Here is an 18,091-nt window from a genome sequence, read left to right as displayed (position 1 = left end):
TTTCTTCTAGAAACCCACTTATGTTACCCTGATCTTTGGTTCTGCTCTCACACAGATTTGCTAAAGAAAAGCTTTGGGTCAAAACCTTTTCAACACACAGGAGACAGAACTGTCCCTCACCCAACTCTGTTACAAAAAACATGACTGAAATACATTTTACTCCCAGATATTTTGCCATAGTTTCTGCTTACAAATAGTAATCATAAGAACAATAAATGCAATGTTATAACAAAAATGTTTAATTCGGTTAAAAAAAAAAAAAAAAGAGGGGAAAAATTGCTTTTATTATTAAAGTTTTTACCAAAATAACTAATAAGCCTTCTCAAGTTAAACAAAGGACAGAATTATAGACTCACAGAATCATTAAGGTTGTAAAGACCACATCGTTCAACCATCAACCCATCACCACCATGCCACTAAGCCATGTTACCCAGTGTGAAATAGGAATCATCAGCTACAAGCCCTGGAACTTGTAAATTGTTTGTGCATTAAAATCAAGACAAGAACATGACTCAGTGCAGGTGAATAAAGTCAGAGTACTCCTAGGATAACCTAGTATTCTTCCCTAAACCAGAGCCAGGGCTAAAATTACTGATTATTATAATTCAGGAAATTTCAGCTCCATCGAGCTCACTCTGTGCCTACATGCAGCAAGCAGGAAAGACCCTTGAGTTTTAAAACAAAATTAGCTCATCACCAACCAAAAGGGACAAACAGATCCAAACTAGTCTGTTTTCATAAATATCTCTGTTTATGCAGCAACAGGAGCTTGAATAGCTGCCAGGGTGTAATTCCTGCAGAGTCTTAATGCAATTCAGAACCAGAGTCTGGATACACCAGATTTATAAAACTTGTACTGGGGAATCTGGAAACAGCTCTCCCATCTCTTGATTTAAGAATGTTATTATTCACTTGTTCCAGAAAAATGGTACCATAACAGTGACAAAATACCAGCCCAGTCAACCACAAGTCAAGCAGGCAATTTTTCTCACTTTACTTCATTAAGCAAACTGGCACTTTCTGTGCATCCCATAGCTATTACGATAGATGATTACTGCTACAGCATACTTCTCATCTGCTGCTAATCACTACGAGAACAAGAAGTTCATGTTCAGCTCTGTGTATTCTTGCTCTAAATCACAGGTATATTTTCCTTGAAGTAAGGATGGGTCCACTTGTACCTTCAAACTGTTACTTTTCTCCCATAAATGACATAAAGGAGGTCTCGTATTATTAGCTTTTCTTTAAACTGAACCTCACTAACACATTGCTGGATAAAATAGCACTCCACAGGCAGTACACCCCATCTCCATCCAGCTGCTTGCTGCACACTGTACAAGCCACAGTGCCGACATGACAAGAAGCTCTTCAGTGAACAGATACACCATGGAGCTTCCATTACACGTTAATCATACTTCTTGGAGCACCATGTTTCGTAACAGTCTGCTGCCGCATCACAGCCTACTTCTTGAGTTACCCAAATTGTCCTTACAATCTATTCTCCCTGTTTCTTCAGCAGAAAGCTAATCCATCATTTATGTAAGGAGAAAGGAAACATATTTATATTTCATATTACTGTTGTAATTCCTGAGGGTTTTGCCTATATATATAATTTCTTCCTTAGGAAAAGCAGCAGAATTCTACTGGTACATAAAACTGAAGGAAAGCCCTTCAGGCCTGGTGCCCAGAGGACACTGCACCTGGTGCTCCCCTGTACAAGCAGAGCAAAGTTCACCTTGCAGAATGGGGTAAACTTCACCCAGGTAACATCAGTACTGTCTTCATGCTGCCCTTCCCTAACATACCTCCTTACTCACTTCCATAACCAGGAACATGATCTGACTTCTGGTCTTACCAAATTCCTTTTATATCCTGCTAATGCCCAGCATATCTTTCACACACAGGGAATTTGTGCATTATGTTGTCTCTGACAAGCACTGTAGACAAGAAACACATTTTAAAAGAAGCTTGCAGAATGAAGTATATAATGCATTTACAGTGGCCATATAAGTAACTGCTCCACTCACCAAAATAACATACTCCATGGTTTCAGCTCCACAACTCACAGCCTCCAAAATTCAAGTGAAAGATGGCTTTGGGAAACTTCAATCCTTTAGTCAGCTATATAGCTCAAAGGAAAGGGATGCTAAGCCAGCCAAACCAAGAGATTTTGATAGGAATTATTCCACCACCCCCCCGCCCCCATTTTCTATATATGTGAAAATGAAGATACCTAACTTTTCTATCTAGAACAGATCAGCCATTGAGTAGAAAATAGTAGCATTATGCAAACTACAAACTCATCACAAGTTTTGAGAAAAATCACAAAGCATTTGAAACTTCTATCCCAGACTTTTTCTGATGACATGCAGTAGTTTCCCTCTTTTAAAACTGAGAAGATATACTTTTATTCAGGTCTAGAAACGAGAACATCTTTGCATTCACACCTTCAGAAAAAAATGTGGCAGCCAATTGATTATTTTTTTTCAAATGCATCTATCCTCTGTTTCAAGTAGAGAAAAATATTCTCTTCTTTAGTTCTCTGCAACCTCAGCCTTTCAGAAAGCAATGTTAAAAGAATAAACTCCTGATGGCAGCTCTGAAAGTTATGCCTCCTATTTTATAACCTTAGCCCACTAAGTCACAGGTGGATTTTGGTGGTACAGCAGTAGAGGTTGAACCTCCCCAACAGTGTTCCATTACACATTGTTGACATGGGACAGATGGCAGCAGAGAGACAGTCTGAAAAACCTGATATGGAAGTACAGATGAAGCAGAGGTATATCAGTGACTTCCTCCATGAAGAAAAAAAATTACAACTATTAACACTCACCAACACCTGCTGAATATTTACAGTGACCCAAAAGTGGGAATGAGCACAGTAAGGCAGTGGGTAGTGCCTTGCAGCAGTGAGGACAGTAACATGAAAGACAAGACATTCTGGATGGTCATACACAGCTGTCATACCACAAAAGCTGTCTCAATCAGCTCATCCATGGAGATCAGCTAATGCTGGTGACTAAGTTTAAAAAAAAAAAAAATACCATTTTGTGGGCAAGAACTTTCTCTATTAAACAGTGTTATTGTGCTCTTTGAAGTACGGGTTGTACTTTCATAGAATCACAGAATGGTCTGGGTTGAAAAGGACCACAATGATCATCTAGTTTCAACCCCGCTCCTATGTGTGGCATCGCCAACCACCAGACCAGGCTGCCCAGAGCCACATCCAGCCTGGACTTAAATGCCTCCAGGATGGGGCATCCACAACCTCCTTGAGAAACCTGTTCCAGTGCATATTTGGTTATACACAAATAAGCAGGAGGAAATACTTTCTGAGCAACCTGCGTATTTTAATGGATAATTCCCTGGCAAAGCAGAGCATCTACTGATAAACTGCACAGAAGAGATGCTGAGCTTCTCCTGTTGAGCCAAGTGGACAAATCCAAACAACTTGGCTGCCATGCAGCATGTGGACACATTCACATCCAGCCTGACTGCGCAGCTCAATTATAGCAACTACCCTTTGGAAAGGGCGAACGTGTGTTTTGATACTGAATGTCATATTGATTTTAAGGGATCAAAATATGCTTTTTCTGGACCCTCAGGAGCTATCTGATTAAATCTGTATGAAACGTACCTCATCACATTTCTACTAGCTAAGATGTTTTTCCCCATTTTGGGGTGCCATTTAAGCTCAAGAGATTAGTAGTTAACAAATGCCTCATCACCAGTGCCCAGGCAAAGATGCACACTTATTTGCAGAAAGTGATTTCTTTTGGTAGAAATATTGGTCTGGACATGATCAAACAAGAAGATTTTACGTGTGCATCCACACTGGTTCTGTGGAAATCCCTTCAGATAACACGGAAAATTTGTAACTTACACATTCATATTCACTACACAGTAACTAACACATTTGTGTTTTTTGTTTTTTTGTTTGTTTTTTAAAACCACCTAATTTACTTTCTTCTTCCAACCTCCGCTCTCCCCTCCAAAATATGCTTTGTGAGCGTATAATCATGCCATACACATTGACAAATAAATGTGTCACGTTCTTTATGACCTTATTAAATTCAGTATGAGGACACTTCCAGGTCCTCCATGTTTTGGTCTTCCACGTGTTTACCCTCCCAACATTATTAAGTAGTTAGAAAATTGATATTCCCCCTTTTCATAAATGCATAAGTGAAGCACAGGGAAGTCCAGAACTCACAGAATCTTTGGTCAAGTGCTACCCTATGACTTTACATTGACCCTGAACTAGCTGAAGTTTGGCACCTAAAAATCTGAGAGCCTTTAACAAATTTGTTCCGCCCAATTAGATAACTGTTGAGAATACTTGCATCCATGGCCTTTTCTTTCCACCAGTGCACAGGTTTATGTGCATGCACATGCACATAAATATTTGAGAGTACAGTGCAAGATAACCTGAAGACAGAATAATGACCAAGAATACAGACCATGCCTGTAATTAATCAAATCCCAAAACTGAAAGGTCTGATGCAGTAGCAGAGGCGTGAGTACATCTGTTGCAAACTGTGGTCAATCATGAAACCGCAGACTCATCTTCTTCAAGTTAAGCATAATTTCTGCACTGGTCACTGTAGCTCTTAAAAGCCATTTCTCTTAATAGCTTCAGTCAGTGACTCAGGAAGGATGTTGTCACACAGTACTGCTATTTACTTAATATCATTGGTCAGCACAGCACTCTCTTTGGTATTATCTGGATTCCAACCTACAAATTCTGACTTTTAGTATTAATCTGTAATTCTATGTCACAACAATGTCAATATATCATTTTGAAGGTTCTTGTGGTCTGGTTCAAGCCTAAAGAAAAAAAAAAGCCTCCATTACCATCTCCTTTCCAACTATGAATAATAGCAGGAAAACCTAGAGTGACGTTAATAAAACGTGTAATACTCAGAAATTGACAAAACAGAGGCTAATCTCCCTTAAGTGGTTTCTTTTCATCTGCGTTCTGTGGGAGCAATAATCAAATCAAAACAACTTTTTAAAAGAACAAGCTATGAGTATTCACAGGAAGTAAGTTTCCTTCTAATCAAAAAGTTCTGTGCTAGAGGTAAAGGAGCCTTGCAAGGAACATCTCAGAACAAATGCAGAAGTTGCTGATATGTTCACATACAGTTGCTAAGAAGATTTCCAAAGAAACTGGATAACAATCGTTGAAAGCTCTTTAAAAGCCTAAACATCCTTTCAAGTAGCTCTCCCTTTTGGTACAGCACACCTCATTCATTCAGAGATGTCACTTTGCATAGCTAAGTGCTTCTTGCCACTGGTGGGACTTCCGCACCTTTTTAAGTTCTCTTCCTCTGTGAGTGTGTGTTATAACTTGCAACACTCATTCTCCAAATCCATAAACATCATCAGCGCATTGATATAATACACTGACACAGGTGATCAATGGAAAAAAAACCTGTGAACTTTAAACATACTGAAAAAATCCCACAAATAGAAGTTCCTGATGCTGACTTCAGTAGAAGTCTAAGATAACTTTCTTCAGTATCTTTCCTTGTTGTTCACTGTAAAAAGCACAGCAAATGTATTACCAAGTCTTTATCAAGTTAAGGACTACTGCAAACAAACAGCAATAAACAAAGAGCTAAAACATGTAAAGTCTCCAGCACTTGCCCTTTCTTTCTATCTAGGAGCACTGCTATTTACAAATACAAGAGTATCCAATTTCTTTGGTGAAGCTGGCTCTGTGCCATTAGTTTTCAGCACAGATATTCTGCAATTCCCTCTGGTTTCAGTGAAATCAAACTTCAAGATGAACTAATAATCTCAGTCCTACACTCAGCAGATTCTGAATTCCAACCCTGATACAGCTGGCCAAAATGAATGGGAGATGATTTGACCTAGTAGACAAGCTTCAAATGTCTTTGTAGCATTAAACTTTTCTTCAGACACCCATTTTTTAGCTTAAAAGGGGTTTCACCAGTACAGTGTTAAAAATACAAATACTTGGCAGCTTTAATTCTGAGAGAAAAGAAAGATGAAACAACTCCTAAATTTAATGCTTTCTGATAAGCTACACACACACAGCCCATATATCCAGATCCTTTGCCCTGAATCACAAATAAGCAGAAAAATTCTGGAGAAGAGTGAGCAGGCTGGAAGATATGGGTGGAAGGAGAGTGCCATGAAAAGGAACATCCTGAATTGCACATATTTATCCAACTGCACCATTGCTTGAGCTTAGTAAGGCAAGCAGAAAGGAGGGATTTTCAAGATTAAAAAGCCACTTCTACAAAACAAGATATAGTAACTTCCACTGACTTCATGATATTGATGGGCTGAATTCCTGACTCAGCGAAGTCAGCATATGCTTATCTTTAAGAATACATTTAATTTTAATCTCGATTCAATAAGCATTTAACTGTCTGAAAGCATATGCACACTGTCAGCACTTATATCTGCAAATTTGGAAAACACATAATTTGTCAAGTGAAATTCTGAATAGATTTCCAGCAGTATCATGATGTTGCAGAAATAAGCGCTGGAAATCATTCTGTCACAGGTTCTATAGTTGCCCAGAATTTCACCACTACACATCAAAAAAACTCCTTCATTACAATGCCATTACTCTAACAATTAAAGAAAGTACAAGAACAAGACTGCAGAAAGTACTTAAAATCCTTCAGTAGAGTAAGGCTTAATTTTTCTGCTTCCAAAGTGTGCAGATTTAAGAAGCCTTAATCTATGAAGGTATGGTTGGTGTTCTGCTGTAGCAAATGCTTCAGCAGAAGGAGGAACCTGAGCACCCTGTGGCTCAACAGCACCCTACTAATGCCCAGCACAACTCTGTCTTTAGGCAAACCACCTGTTAAGTTAACAAAGTGGGGAGTCTTGCATAATTATTTGTATAAGAAAAAAGTGCAGAGATGGAGAGATGTAGAACAAAGATAAATACCATCATAAAAGGCTGTGCTTCTAACTTTAAATCCCCAACAGAAAAATAGTTTCAGAGTGACAGTTTTATGAGAAGTAAACTAATTTTAAAAAGTGATGCAATGCAAAATAAACTCCAAAGTTCACACTATTGTATAGAGAAAGGTTTTTTGGGGTTTCCACGCCAAGCTTGCCTTTGACAGACACCACTGTCACTTACAGAAGACAGGAGTTTTAGCCAGTAACAAAAACCATGAGCAGCCCTTTCCCTCATACTTTGCTTTTACCTACATAGGTTGCGATATTTCCACAAGAAAATGAATTCAGAAATCTGTACTCATCATCCCACACAGGGAGAGAACTAAAAATGGAACGGAACACATCAGGAAACAGAAAACCACTTCCAGGTAAAGGTCTCACACTCGATAAGATTCTTCATTTCAGTTTAAAAAAAAAAAAAAAAAAAAAAAAGGAGAAAAAGACACTAAAATGCATATAAAGATGAACCATGATGAAATAATTCTCAACTATTACTTTTTTCTCCTCCCTCTAAAACCCTGGGCTAGATTATGAACATTTAGTTTAGACTAAGGCTTCCAGCTCAATAAACAAAGTCAATTGAGTTTTGCTTGGATTACAGAATGTGTATTACCTTCTGAAATCAGATGTAATGATTGTATGAGTTAGAACAATCACACCAGCTAAATCTATCCAGATTCTGAAAGGGGTGAAAAGGTATTTAAAAAAGGAGGGGGTTGTTTATGACTTCGTTCTTGCTTTGCAAACCTCTTCACCCATACATCAGTTTTAAAACACAAAAACACTAACTTGCTTCACCCCCCCAATCTAAGTGTCAGTAGATCTTGTAAAAGCAACATTTCTCTCTTCAGAAAAGGCAAAACTGAACAAAGATCACTTCCTGAATAAAACCATATTGTGTTTCTCCCTGTAAAAGCCTATAGAGATATGAGAAACACAGCAGCTATGCAATCTAAGGACAATAAATCTTAATGACTTTTAAACATCACTACTCTTGGTATGAAAAAAACTTATGCTTATGTTAAAAGAATAACCTACGACCTTATAAAAACTTAAAAGTTAAGAAGTAAAATGGAGGTAAGAGAAGTAATATTTAATAGTTTTTGGGTTTTTTTTTTTTGTTTTTTGTTTTTCTGCTTCACCCCCCACCCCAGAATTATTCTGCAACAATGTTCATGTACAGCCTTTGGATCTTTAAGACATACAGAACATTCACATATATATTTTTGTTCCCATCATTTAGTGAGCTACTGTTGTTCACAGGCATTCCCATCCTGAACAAATATTTGTGTTTATTCCACATGCCATCCTGTTGGGACAATGTGAAAATTCAGACATTAGGCTTCAAGGTTAATAGATGAGTATTACTCAGTTTTTGTATTTATTTAGGAATATACAATCCTGAAGAATCACACATATATTGTCAAAACTGCCAAGGGTGAAGAGTAACAAGAAATATGTTGTATGGCAAGGATTTCAAATTTATTGGCAAGTAGTACAGCTGAATAATACAACTGCAAAAGCCCATATAAAAACCTCAGATGGAAAACGAGAAAAAAAAAAAAAAGAAAGAAAAAAAAGAAGAAAAAAAAGAAAAAAAAAGAAAAAAAAGAAAAAAAAGAAAAAAAAGAAAAAAAAGAAAAAAAAAGAAAAAAAAAGAAAAAAAAGAAAAAGAAAAAAAGAAAAAAAGAAAAAAAGAAAAAAAGAAAAAAAGAAAAAAAGAAAAAAAGAAAAAAAGAAAAAAAGAAAAAAAGAAAAAAAGAAAAAAAGAAAAAAAGAAAAAAAGAAAAAAAGAAAAAAAGAAAAAAAGAAAAAAAGAAAAAAAGAAAAAAAGAAAAAAAAGAAAAAAAAAGAAAAAAAAAGAAAAAGAAAAAAAAAGAAAAAAAAGAAAAAAAAGAAAAAAAAGAAAAAAAAGAAAAAAAAGAAAAAAAAGAAAAAAAAGAAAAAAAAGAAAAAAAAGAAAAAAAAGAAAAAAAAAAGAAAAAAAAGAAAAAAAGAAAAAAAAGAAAAAAAGAAAAAAAGAAAAAAAGAAAAAAAAGAAAAAAAAGAAAAAAAAGAAAAAAAAGAAAAAAGAAAAAAAGAAAAAAAGAAAAAAAGAAAAAAAGAAAAAAAGAAAAAAAAGAAAAAAAAGAAAAAAAAGAAAAAGAAAAAAAAGAAAAAAAAGAAAAAAAAGAAATAAAAAGAAAAAAAAGAAAAAAAAGAAAAAAAAGAAAAAAAAGAAAAAAAAGAAAAAAAAGAAAAAAAAGAAAAAAAAAGAAAAAAAAACCACTTTTCCCAAACCTTAGTACTTTCTTTTCACTCAGCTTGAACAAGAATATTAGAGTAGATAGCCAGCTTCCAAATATGTAAGCAAATAGCATCGTCTCCTATTTAATTCATAAGGAAGCACTGTTGAAAAGGTTGCTACTCATTAAACAGGTGACTGCAGTTGTTTTAGCAAGCAGATCTCATTTTCTAAAGGAAGCAGAGAAGAACCTAACTAGGGGGGGGAAAAGGTGAAAGTTTCTTAATAAAAAATAAAATTCCACCCATAAGGCCTAAATTCATTTGTTTCTATTACGATTACTTCATTCCAACAGCAGGCTATTCATTCAAGAGAGCACCATAAGTCTCCAAATTGTAACAAACTAATTACTTGCAACAAAGTTAATCATCATTAACTGAAGTCTAAAGATGATCGTTCTCTAACCAACACATCTTCCCTGGGATCAGAAACACTTGTAAGAACAAGCCCCACAGATTTGGTGTTTCACAGTTTCATCTATAGACGCAAAAACAGAAGACAAACTGCTTATTGCCACGTTGTTTTTCCAGCGTAGCTTTGTGACTCTTCAGAGAAGAGCCATCAAGTGAATTCATTATGTTTACACACAAACAGATCAGGAATGGATGAAAGCTAAATTCTGATGTATCTATTTTTATCACTAAAGAGTCAATGTGATTCATTAACGTATGCCTTGTGATACCCTGCTTTAAGTGATCATGTACATAAATGGTATTTTATCATCCTGCAGATCAACACACACAAAAAGCAGTTTTGAACTCCTAAACTGCCAACAATGAAAACTCCACTGTATCTCAAGCATTAGAGCTGAGAACTCATTCCACCCAAAAAAAGACCACATGATGAGTAGCTTTTGTTTCTGTGCGAAAACAGACATCAGCTCCAATCCAAAGGATGAACTTTAGGAATTAAGAATACTACGGTTCCCCCCCCCAAAAAAAAATAAATAAACAAAATTAAAAAAAAAATAAATAAATCAGCACTCTGAACATAAGAGAAAACTATAGTACCACCACTCACACAACAGGAGTAATAAACCAGTGAATGGAAGTAAAATTCTTTCATATAGAACTGTTGGCAGTTTAAGTTATTTCATTGCCAAATACTGAAGCATTACATACATACAAAGTAGGTTCTGATACAGAAGTGCGTATGAAGTGAAGGTATGCAACTTCTTCCATGTGGAAGAAATGTCACCCACTAACATTCATTGATGCACCACTGAACGTTTTTGGAGATCAAATAGTGGCTGTCAGCACAGTGAGGCAGTGGGTGGTGCATTTCAACAGAGGCAACAGTGGTGTGAAAGATAAGCCATGACGCAGACAGCCATGCAGATTTTCTACGAGCGCAGTATGCAGGCACTGGTGAAAATGCATTGTTAATTGCGGTGACTGTTGAGAAACAGTGTTTCATAGCTGATAATTTGCTCTATCAGTTGCTTGGGAAATCAAATAGGAGGCATTACTTTCAGAGCAACCTATGTACGTAACAATGGGACTCTGCAATCAGGATAAAGAAACTCAGGAAATACGTATTCTATGTAACAGCAGCCTACTCCTTCCATGTTACCTACTACATTCACATAACATGGCAACAAAATAATTAATTAGGCACAATAGATATACCTTCAAATCAAGGAAACTGCTCCAGATAATCATATTAAATCGAAGTGTTTGAGAATATAAGAACTGTTACTTGCATGTTGGTGTGTTCATTTAAAGAAGAAACAACTTTCCAAAAATATATTAAGGCTAAACTGTGAACATTTCTGTCTTCCTCATACAATAGGCAAAATAAACACATGAACAACAAGGAACACAGAACCTACATATGTTGGCCAGAATACAAAGATTAATAAACAGCCCAAATCAAGACTCTGAACTCAGAGAGATGGACTCACAAACAGAACTGAAAAACCTGAATCAAATTTTAAAAGGCAGAATTCTATTCAGATTACACTGACCAATAACCCTATATACTGGGATCAGAATTTTGCAAGCAGAGCTCCAAAATACAGTTACCTCCATTCTGAGATGCTCAGGTATGCAGAAATCATACAATGCTTTTCATGGAACCTTTCTTATATCAAGATTTTTCCCAACTGCAAATCTCAAATCATGAGAATAACCATAACTACAATAATACCATCCCAATTTTCTTTGAGATAATCTTGAAGGTGAATTATTTTCCATGAGGTAGGTGTATTTTCAGATGTATTGACACACACACACACATACAAAAAGGACAATTCTAACTACACATTTAGGAAGTTACATTGATTCATACAATTACTAAATAGGTAATGCCAATCCAGTTCCCCAACTAGCAGAGCACATTGTGAACTGCAGATAACCATTTTTAGTACCGTAGACAAAATAACTGTCTCTTTCTCAGCTCATTTAAAAAAATAATCTACTGCATATGACTAAGCCACTCAATACTACTTCTTTCTTCCTGAACAGTAGCTTCTAGATGCTTATTTTCATCTATCAGAAGAATAGCAAATGATAAATCTGATGTCTATAGTGGAGAAATACAATCTGTGCTTAACAGATGCTGGCATGGGGTTTTTCAGTGCACACTCTCTTCAGCTGAAAACCACACTGATGGCTCAGCTGTGTCATACAAGCCTGTACTTATAACCACTGGTAAACACTACAGAGTTCTAAACATTTATTAGCACACAACTAGCATTTCCTACAGCCCTCTTGTCTCAGTTTCAATGAGTTGAGAATCGAGAAGCTGGAACATTTGATTGAACATTTTAAGCTAGGAAATACAAATGACCGACAGACTCCACATACAAATATCTTCAGAACCAGAAGCTTTCTCCAATCATCTTTTCCTTGCATACTGAAATATCTAACCAACAAATAAAGAGACTTATTCTTACCAGGCATCAGTATTTTAGAACACAAGTCAACCTGCAAGTGTCCAAATCAAATTTTTAGGACTGGAAAGAAACCTCTCAGTGCAGGAGAACCTTCACAGGTTAGACTTCTGCATTTTTAGCTGAGAGAGCGTATGCAGCACTCAGAGTACCACAGAGGTCTCAAGGCAGCAACTATGCACCTATCCAAGTCATTGGATGTGGTGAGAGGCATCTAAAACATAATAGGCTCAGGCTGCAACTGAAACATCAGTGGTAGCTGACTGTTGAACCTGCATGCTCTATGAAAAACACTAAATCAACAGAAATATTCTTTCCATGAAAAAAAGTAGAATTTTGACAGGTACATGAGAGGATGAGGAAGAGCAGAGAGCACTGAAGCAGTATCAAGATATACTCAATATATAAATGAGAAAACCAGAATGGCACTGTTTTGGAAACGTACTGGACTGTAATCTAAGTAACGCAATGGTAGTTTCAGTAAAATTCTTTACAATGGAGCCAGTTTGAAAGTGTTTTTTTTTTAATATTATTTTTTGTAACGTATTTAGATTTGTGTTAACAAAGAACACACCACAAAATAAATAAATAAATAAATAAATAATATCATGAGTATAGATTGTACACACCACTATATCATAAAAACAAATCAAAAAAACCCACCAAAATATAACCGGAAGAGTGGAAAAACCTAAACTATGGAACACTAAATCCACTGCTCAAAACATGCACATCTTCTGCCCTCAGAATCATCACTTCACAACAGTGGATCACACAGACGCTTCTCACACTTTTGAAGTCGGAAGTGAAGATGTTTCTAGATTCAGTACCCAATGTCTTAACCATATCTTTCACAAATTCATTACTTTTATAAATTCGTGCCTGGATAAGATTCCATCTGAGAGCGTAACCTTAAGAGAACAAGCAGAACAGGATGAAGAACGCCCACTGAGCTTCCAGACAGCTCGGAGAGAACATTCCAGCTTGATGCTTGCAGTAGGTGTCTCTTTGCAAATTCTCCAGAAGCCACATGCCAGAGACATGGCATAACACAGTCTCAGAGCTGGAGCCCACTTTGCAGTACTTTGCAACAGTCCTTCATCAATCACCATCCCAGCTGCTATTCCATCTTCTCCTTTTTTTTTTTTTTTTCCTTATATACTTTTGTGCCAGTTAATAAAAATATCTGTAGGAGCATTTTCATGGAGGACTGCTGTTGCAGTTTCCATCCTGTCTCTGCGTGACTACTTAGCAACATGCTGTTCTAACAAGCATCTGGTAAGCTTTCATATCTTGTGACAGCTTTCAATTCATCATTCCTTTATCCCAGCAGTATAGAGATGTGCATTAAGTAGATAACAAATTCCTCTTTTGAAAAACTCCGAACTTCCTGGATGCATGTCAGAATGACAATAATGTAGTTCTACCTTTACATCCAGCACACAAACCATCTCACAATTGCAGGAGTGAATGCTCAGCCACAGAATGTCACAGGATGGTTTGTGTTGGAAGCGACCTTAAAGCCCACTCAGTTCCAACCTAGTGGCCTCCCACCAGCTCAGACTGCCCAGGGCCCTTTCCAACTCGATACTGTTTGCCTCCACCTGTTGCTCTTCTGAAACTCATCACAGCCTGGATTCTCAGCAAAGGCACATAGCCTACTGCTTCATGCATCCTGACTAGAAGGGAGCTTACACATGCCCAAGACAGGCTGCTTTCATGATGGATGATACTACATGCACATCTATATGAACACACTTTCATCAAACATATGGTTCAAAAAGAACAAGAGTGTAACACAGCTCAAACATTCAGATTGTTCATCTCAAAAAAATCAGATGAAAAACTTCTTGATGAGACCTTAACATTGGTCTTTTCCCACTGTTGATCTGTTTTACAGGTAGTTGTAGGGAAAGACATCTTGTTTCTTTCTCTGCTAGACAGAGGCTTTCTCAGCAATCCAGAGTCTGCAGACAGGATGTCTCTACTGTGGAAGCTGATGCAATATGATTTGTCTTGATTGACAAATAATATTGAATGCTTCATTATCTTTTATGAATCATTTCTCTATTATTACTTTTTTTGAACTTGATCTCTTGATTATAGAAGGAACAACTCTATCAAATTAGTCCCTATAAATTGCCACTCACAGAAATACTGGACAATCACTAAGGTTGAGATGCCCTAAAATATCCAAATATGAAATGTAATTAAATATTAGGAAAAAAAAAGAGTAGTATAGAGGGGTGTCTGGAACTTCACTGTCAGTGTTAAACTTGATATTTGTATGATGATTCAGCAGCATACCATTATGGAAATCTCATTTTTAAAATTAAGCACGAACAGTAAACATTTTAAAGTGTCGTACTATGAGAGTGGGAATACAATATTTCCAACATGGTACAAACACGTCCTAGAAAGGCATAACAACAGCACTTCCATAGTAAGAAAAATACAAGAAAATCATGAAACAGTGTGATTTAAAAAAAAAAAAAAAAAAAAAGTAACGCCTGTTAGTAAAGCATTTGTCACAATAAAAATATTTAGGACAAATAAGGTTTTCCTCAGCTATGCCCAAAAAACTTCCTGTTCTTCTACCTGTTTTGAGTGCCACCAGCAAGGTGCCTTTCCCTACAAATGTTCTCTTTCTATAGAAAAGTAGTTGCTCATCACTCAATTCTAAATCATCATCATGAAACAGAAAGCCTAACCTAGGACTCTAAATTATTTTTTCTATTATAATCTCCAAAACCTAATCTTGGAGTTTGATTCATCTGCCAACTGCAGTTCCTGCAGCTTCACCCTTCAAACGCAGCACAGTCCTCACTCTCTGCAACACACTCATGTTCTTTCATACCAATAAAATGTACTGAACAAAACCTCAAATTTGTACCATACCCTTCAACATAAAATTCAGTCTCTCATGTTCAAGTAATGAATCTGTCCACACAAACCTTTGTTGTTCCTGCAAATATGTCTACAGAAATAAAAAGCAAGAAAAATGTTGGTGCCGTGCCCCATGTGCTACCCCAAAATCAGCTGCTTTAGTAGGATTCAGATGTTTTTTCCCCCTAACAAAAACACAATTGCTAACACCACAGCTTCTGCAACACCTAGGTACTTTTAAGCCTTTCATTTCAGCATCTCCACTTTATTTTGATATTACCCCCTCCTAGCAGCAATTGCTCAGTTAAAGTGTGTGTATTTCAGATAACTTTAATTCCTTTCTTCTTTGTTTACTGCAGTAGAATTGTGCTGGCTTCTGCTCCTTTCCAACCCTTAGAAAACCATCTTATGAAGGCTGCAGGATTAAAAATGAAGAGTATGGAATATTGACTTCTCCAAATCTTCATGGACTTATAGTGGACAAGAAGGGACTATTAGTTTAGCTAAATTTCTAATCTGTATTTCATATTTATAGACACAAAAATTCTGAACAATTCAACAGCAACTACTAATTAGCACTTAGAGGTTCAGCAAAGTGCAGGGTAATTATTTCGCCAGCAATGACTGCAAGTGCAGACTTAAAAGCTGTTTAGGAGGATGAACAATATTTAATAAGAATCTGTCATAAGCCATTACAAATTCATAGACTTGCAGATTATCTGTGTGAAGAGACATCACCTCACAGTAAAATAAAGCAATCCAGAAAAGTGCAAGACTAATTTTATATTTATTAATTTTTTGTGCAGTATAAGAAAATATCACTTTGGGGCTCTGTTGAATATAATAAATTCCATAGACAGATATCAAAATTAAAAGAAAAAAAAAGTCATGATGGGGTATAACGGATCAATAAAACAGATAATGGACTCTTGATCTAGTAAGCACATTTTCTGTGGCCAGCGCTCAACCAGAGAGCAGATACATGGTCAGAGAGGTTGTTCCTCAGGCTGAAGAATTACACTTTCCAATTGCAGAGTCCAAATGTGGAACAAGGTTTACACCCTCTAATTTATATCCTCTCACATTCATCACCCTTTCTTATGTGAGGAAAAGAACAGAGCAAGCCAGAGAGCAGAATTTTCTTTGCCTCCCACAGTAGCACTGCCACGCGTGAATTAGCATTTTCAGATCCATTTCAAGAGAAGAAAGGGCTTAACCTAATGATGACACTGGCAGATTTCAAAAATCAAATCTAAAATTAGACTCAGAGTGCCAGCAGGTCAAATTGGTGTGATTTTAGAGTGGGTGCTAGGAATATATAATCAAAGACCTTTTAAAGCTATTAGAATCGTGGATGTTATTCCCTCTAGGAAATACCTTCTAATACCTTGGAAATGTTACCTACTTAAAGAGCAGAGTTATAGGCTCTAATAGCTTCTGATTTCACCTGCTCTTGTTTAAGTAAAAAAAGACCGACACCAAAACCAACCAATATTAAAAGATCAATCATTATATTGAAAATCAGATTTCAGTCTTAAATTAAGCTGCTTTTTAAGCTATTATTCAACTATCACATGAAATTTGATTAACCCTATGTAATCATATGGATCATTGATGGAGAACTTTTTCTTGGTTCCGTAACTAAACTTAACAATTATAGCTACATACTGTAAGGTATCATCTAATGTGTCATCAATTAAAGTGATCAATACAGACACTAGGGGTACTTGATCATGCTGGTAGTACTGCTGCACAGAGCTTGCAGTCTACATCAGCAAGACATACAAAGGAGGAGAGCAGTCAAGGGATTCAAACAACACATCGCAAGCACCATGCTGGTTCCTTAATCATTTGTTTGCTGTGATGCACCACACAGCAAAAAGCCTCAAAGGCATGTGAACAAAGGTTGTCCATCCATGTTTTCCCTGATAACTTCTTGTTATAACTTGTGCCATACTACCCAAAGAACATAGAAAGAAAGCCATGACCAACAGATGACCCAATGACATAGTTTAAGAATAAAGGCTTGAAGATTTGCAGGATAATAAATTCTCAATATGGCTAGCACTAGAAGTTTAAGAAGAGATTACTAACTGAAATATCTAAATTTGGACAAGAAGCAGCAGCAACCATAGGCAAGAAGAGAAAACATCTCCTTGTCCTGTGGTCTCTTCACATAGTGAAACTTTTTAAGGGTTAACAAAATACTAAGATACAAAAGAAATTATTTAACCAAAAGCAAGCTTCTGTAGACTAAAATAAGCTATACAACTGACCCTAGTGACTGAGCCATTCCTGAGAAATATTTAATTCAGATTACAGGAGAAAGTAAAAGAGATTTAAGAAAACCTCTGTAGCAAGAGGTGATGACAGCAGTAAATTATTCAGAAGCTGGAGTCTGGCCATCAGAGGCCAGAGAGGACCCAAGAGTGACATAACAATCTCCTCCCTTTACTTACAGTTTGAGGCATCCTCATGACATTCTGGGAGATAAGAAATATCACTAGTGTTTTCAAATACCATCATCCTTAACCAATTTAGCTTTAACAGTGGATGCTAGAACTTAAAACATACATTTTATAGAAAATAATACTATATTCTGCTAAAAAGAAAAAAAAAAAACAAAAAACAAAAAAGCTTCACTCAAAGCTTAAAGGAATAAGCCAGTTTAGAATTCTAATCTTTAGGATTAAAGTATCTTATAAAATGCATCGAAGTTGTGTTTTTTACTACACAGATTCCTTGTTAGTTCCTATCTAGTCATCTAAATATTAAACTGATACTTCCATGCGGAGTGCCCTAGCACAGTGAATTACCCATACCAGGTGGTTTTGAGTAAGAATAGCTGCAGGTGACCATCAAATTCCTGTCTACCAACTGAGGCAGAAATTTACACAGGCTGTATGGTTGCAATGAAACATTCACCATAAAGACGTCTATACAAAAATCTCTTATCCTGGCCCTGGTTACCAGTCCAGCAAGAACACTGGAATCCCACACATGCAGAACAGGGAGAAAAGCATATCCCTAACAGTGAAACTGTCCGCAGATTTTCCCCCATGAAACCAAAAAGCCAAAGC

The 18,091-nt window shown here is 36.5% G+C and overlaps 1 protein-coding gene across 3 annotated transcripts in view; it reads right to left on the bottom strand.

Annotated features, from left to right (window-relative positions):
• KCNK2 (potassium two pore domain channel subfamily K member 2) overlaps positions 1-18,091 on the bottom strand; it is a 120,641-nt gene that overhangs the window by 27,801 nt on the left and 74,749 nt on the right. The gene's annotated exons all lie outside the window — the stretch shown is intronic.

Source organism: Coturnix japonica, chromosome 3 (assembly GCF_054131305.1).
Source record: "Coturnix japonica strain WE chromosome 3, WE-NBRP24, whole genome shotgun sequence".
Taxonomy (NCBI): domain Eukaryota; kingdom Metazoa; phylum Chordata; class Aves; order Galliformes; family Phasianidae; genus Coturnix; species Coturnix japonica.
This window is presented reverse-complemented; position numbering and strand designations above follow the sequence as displayed.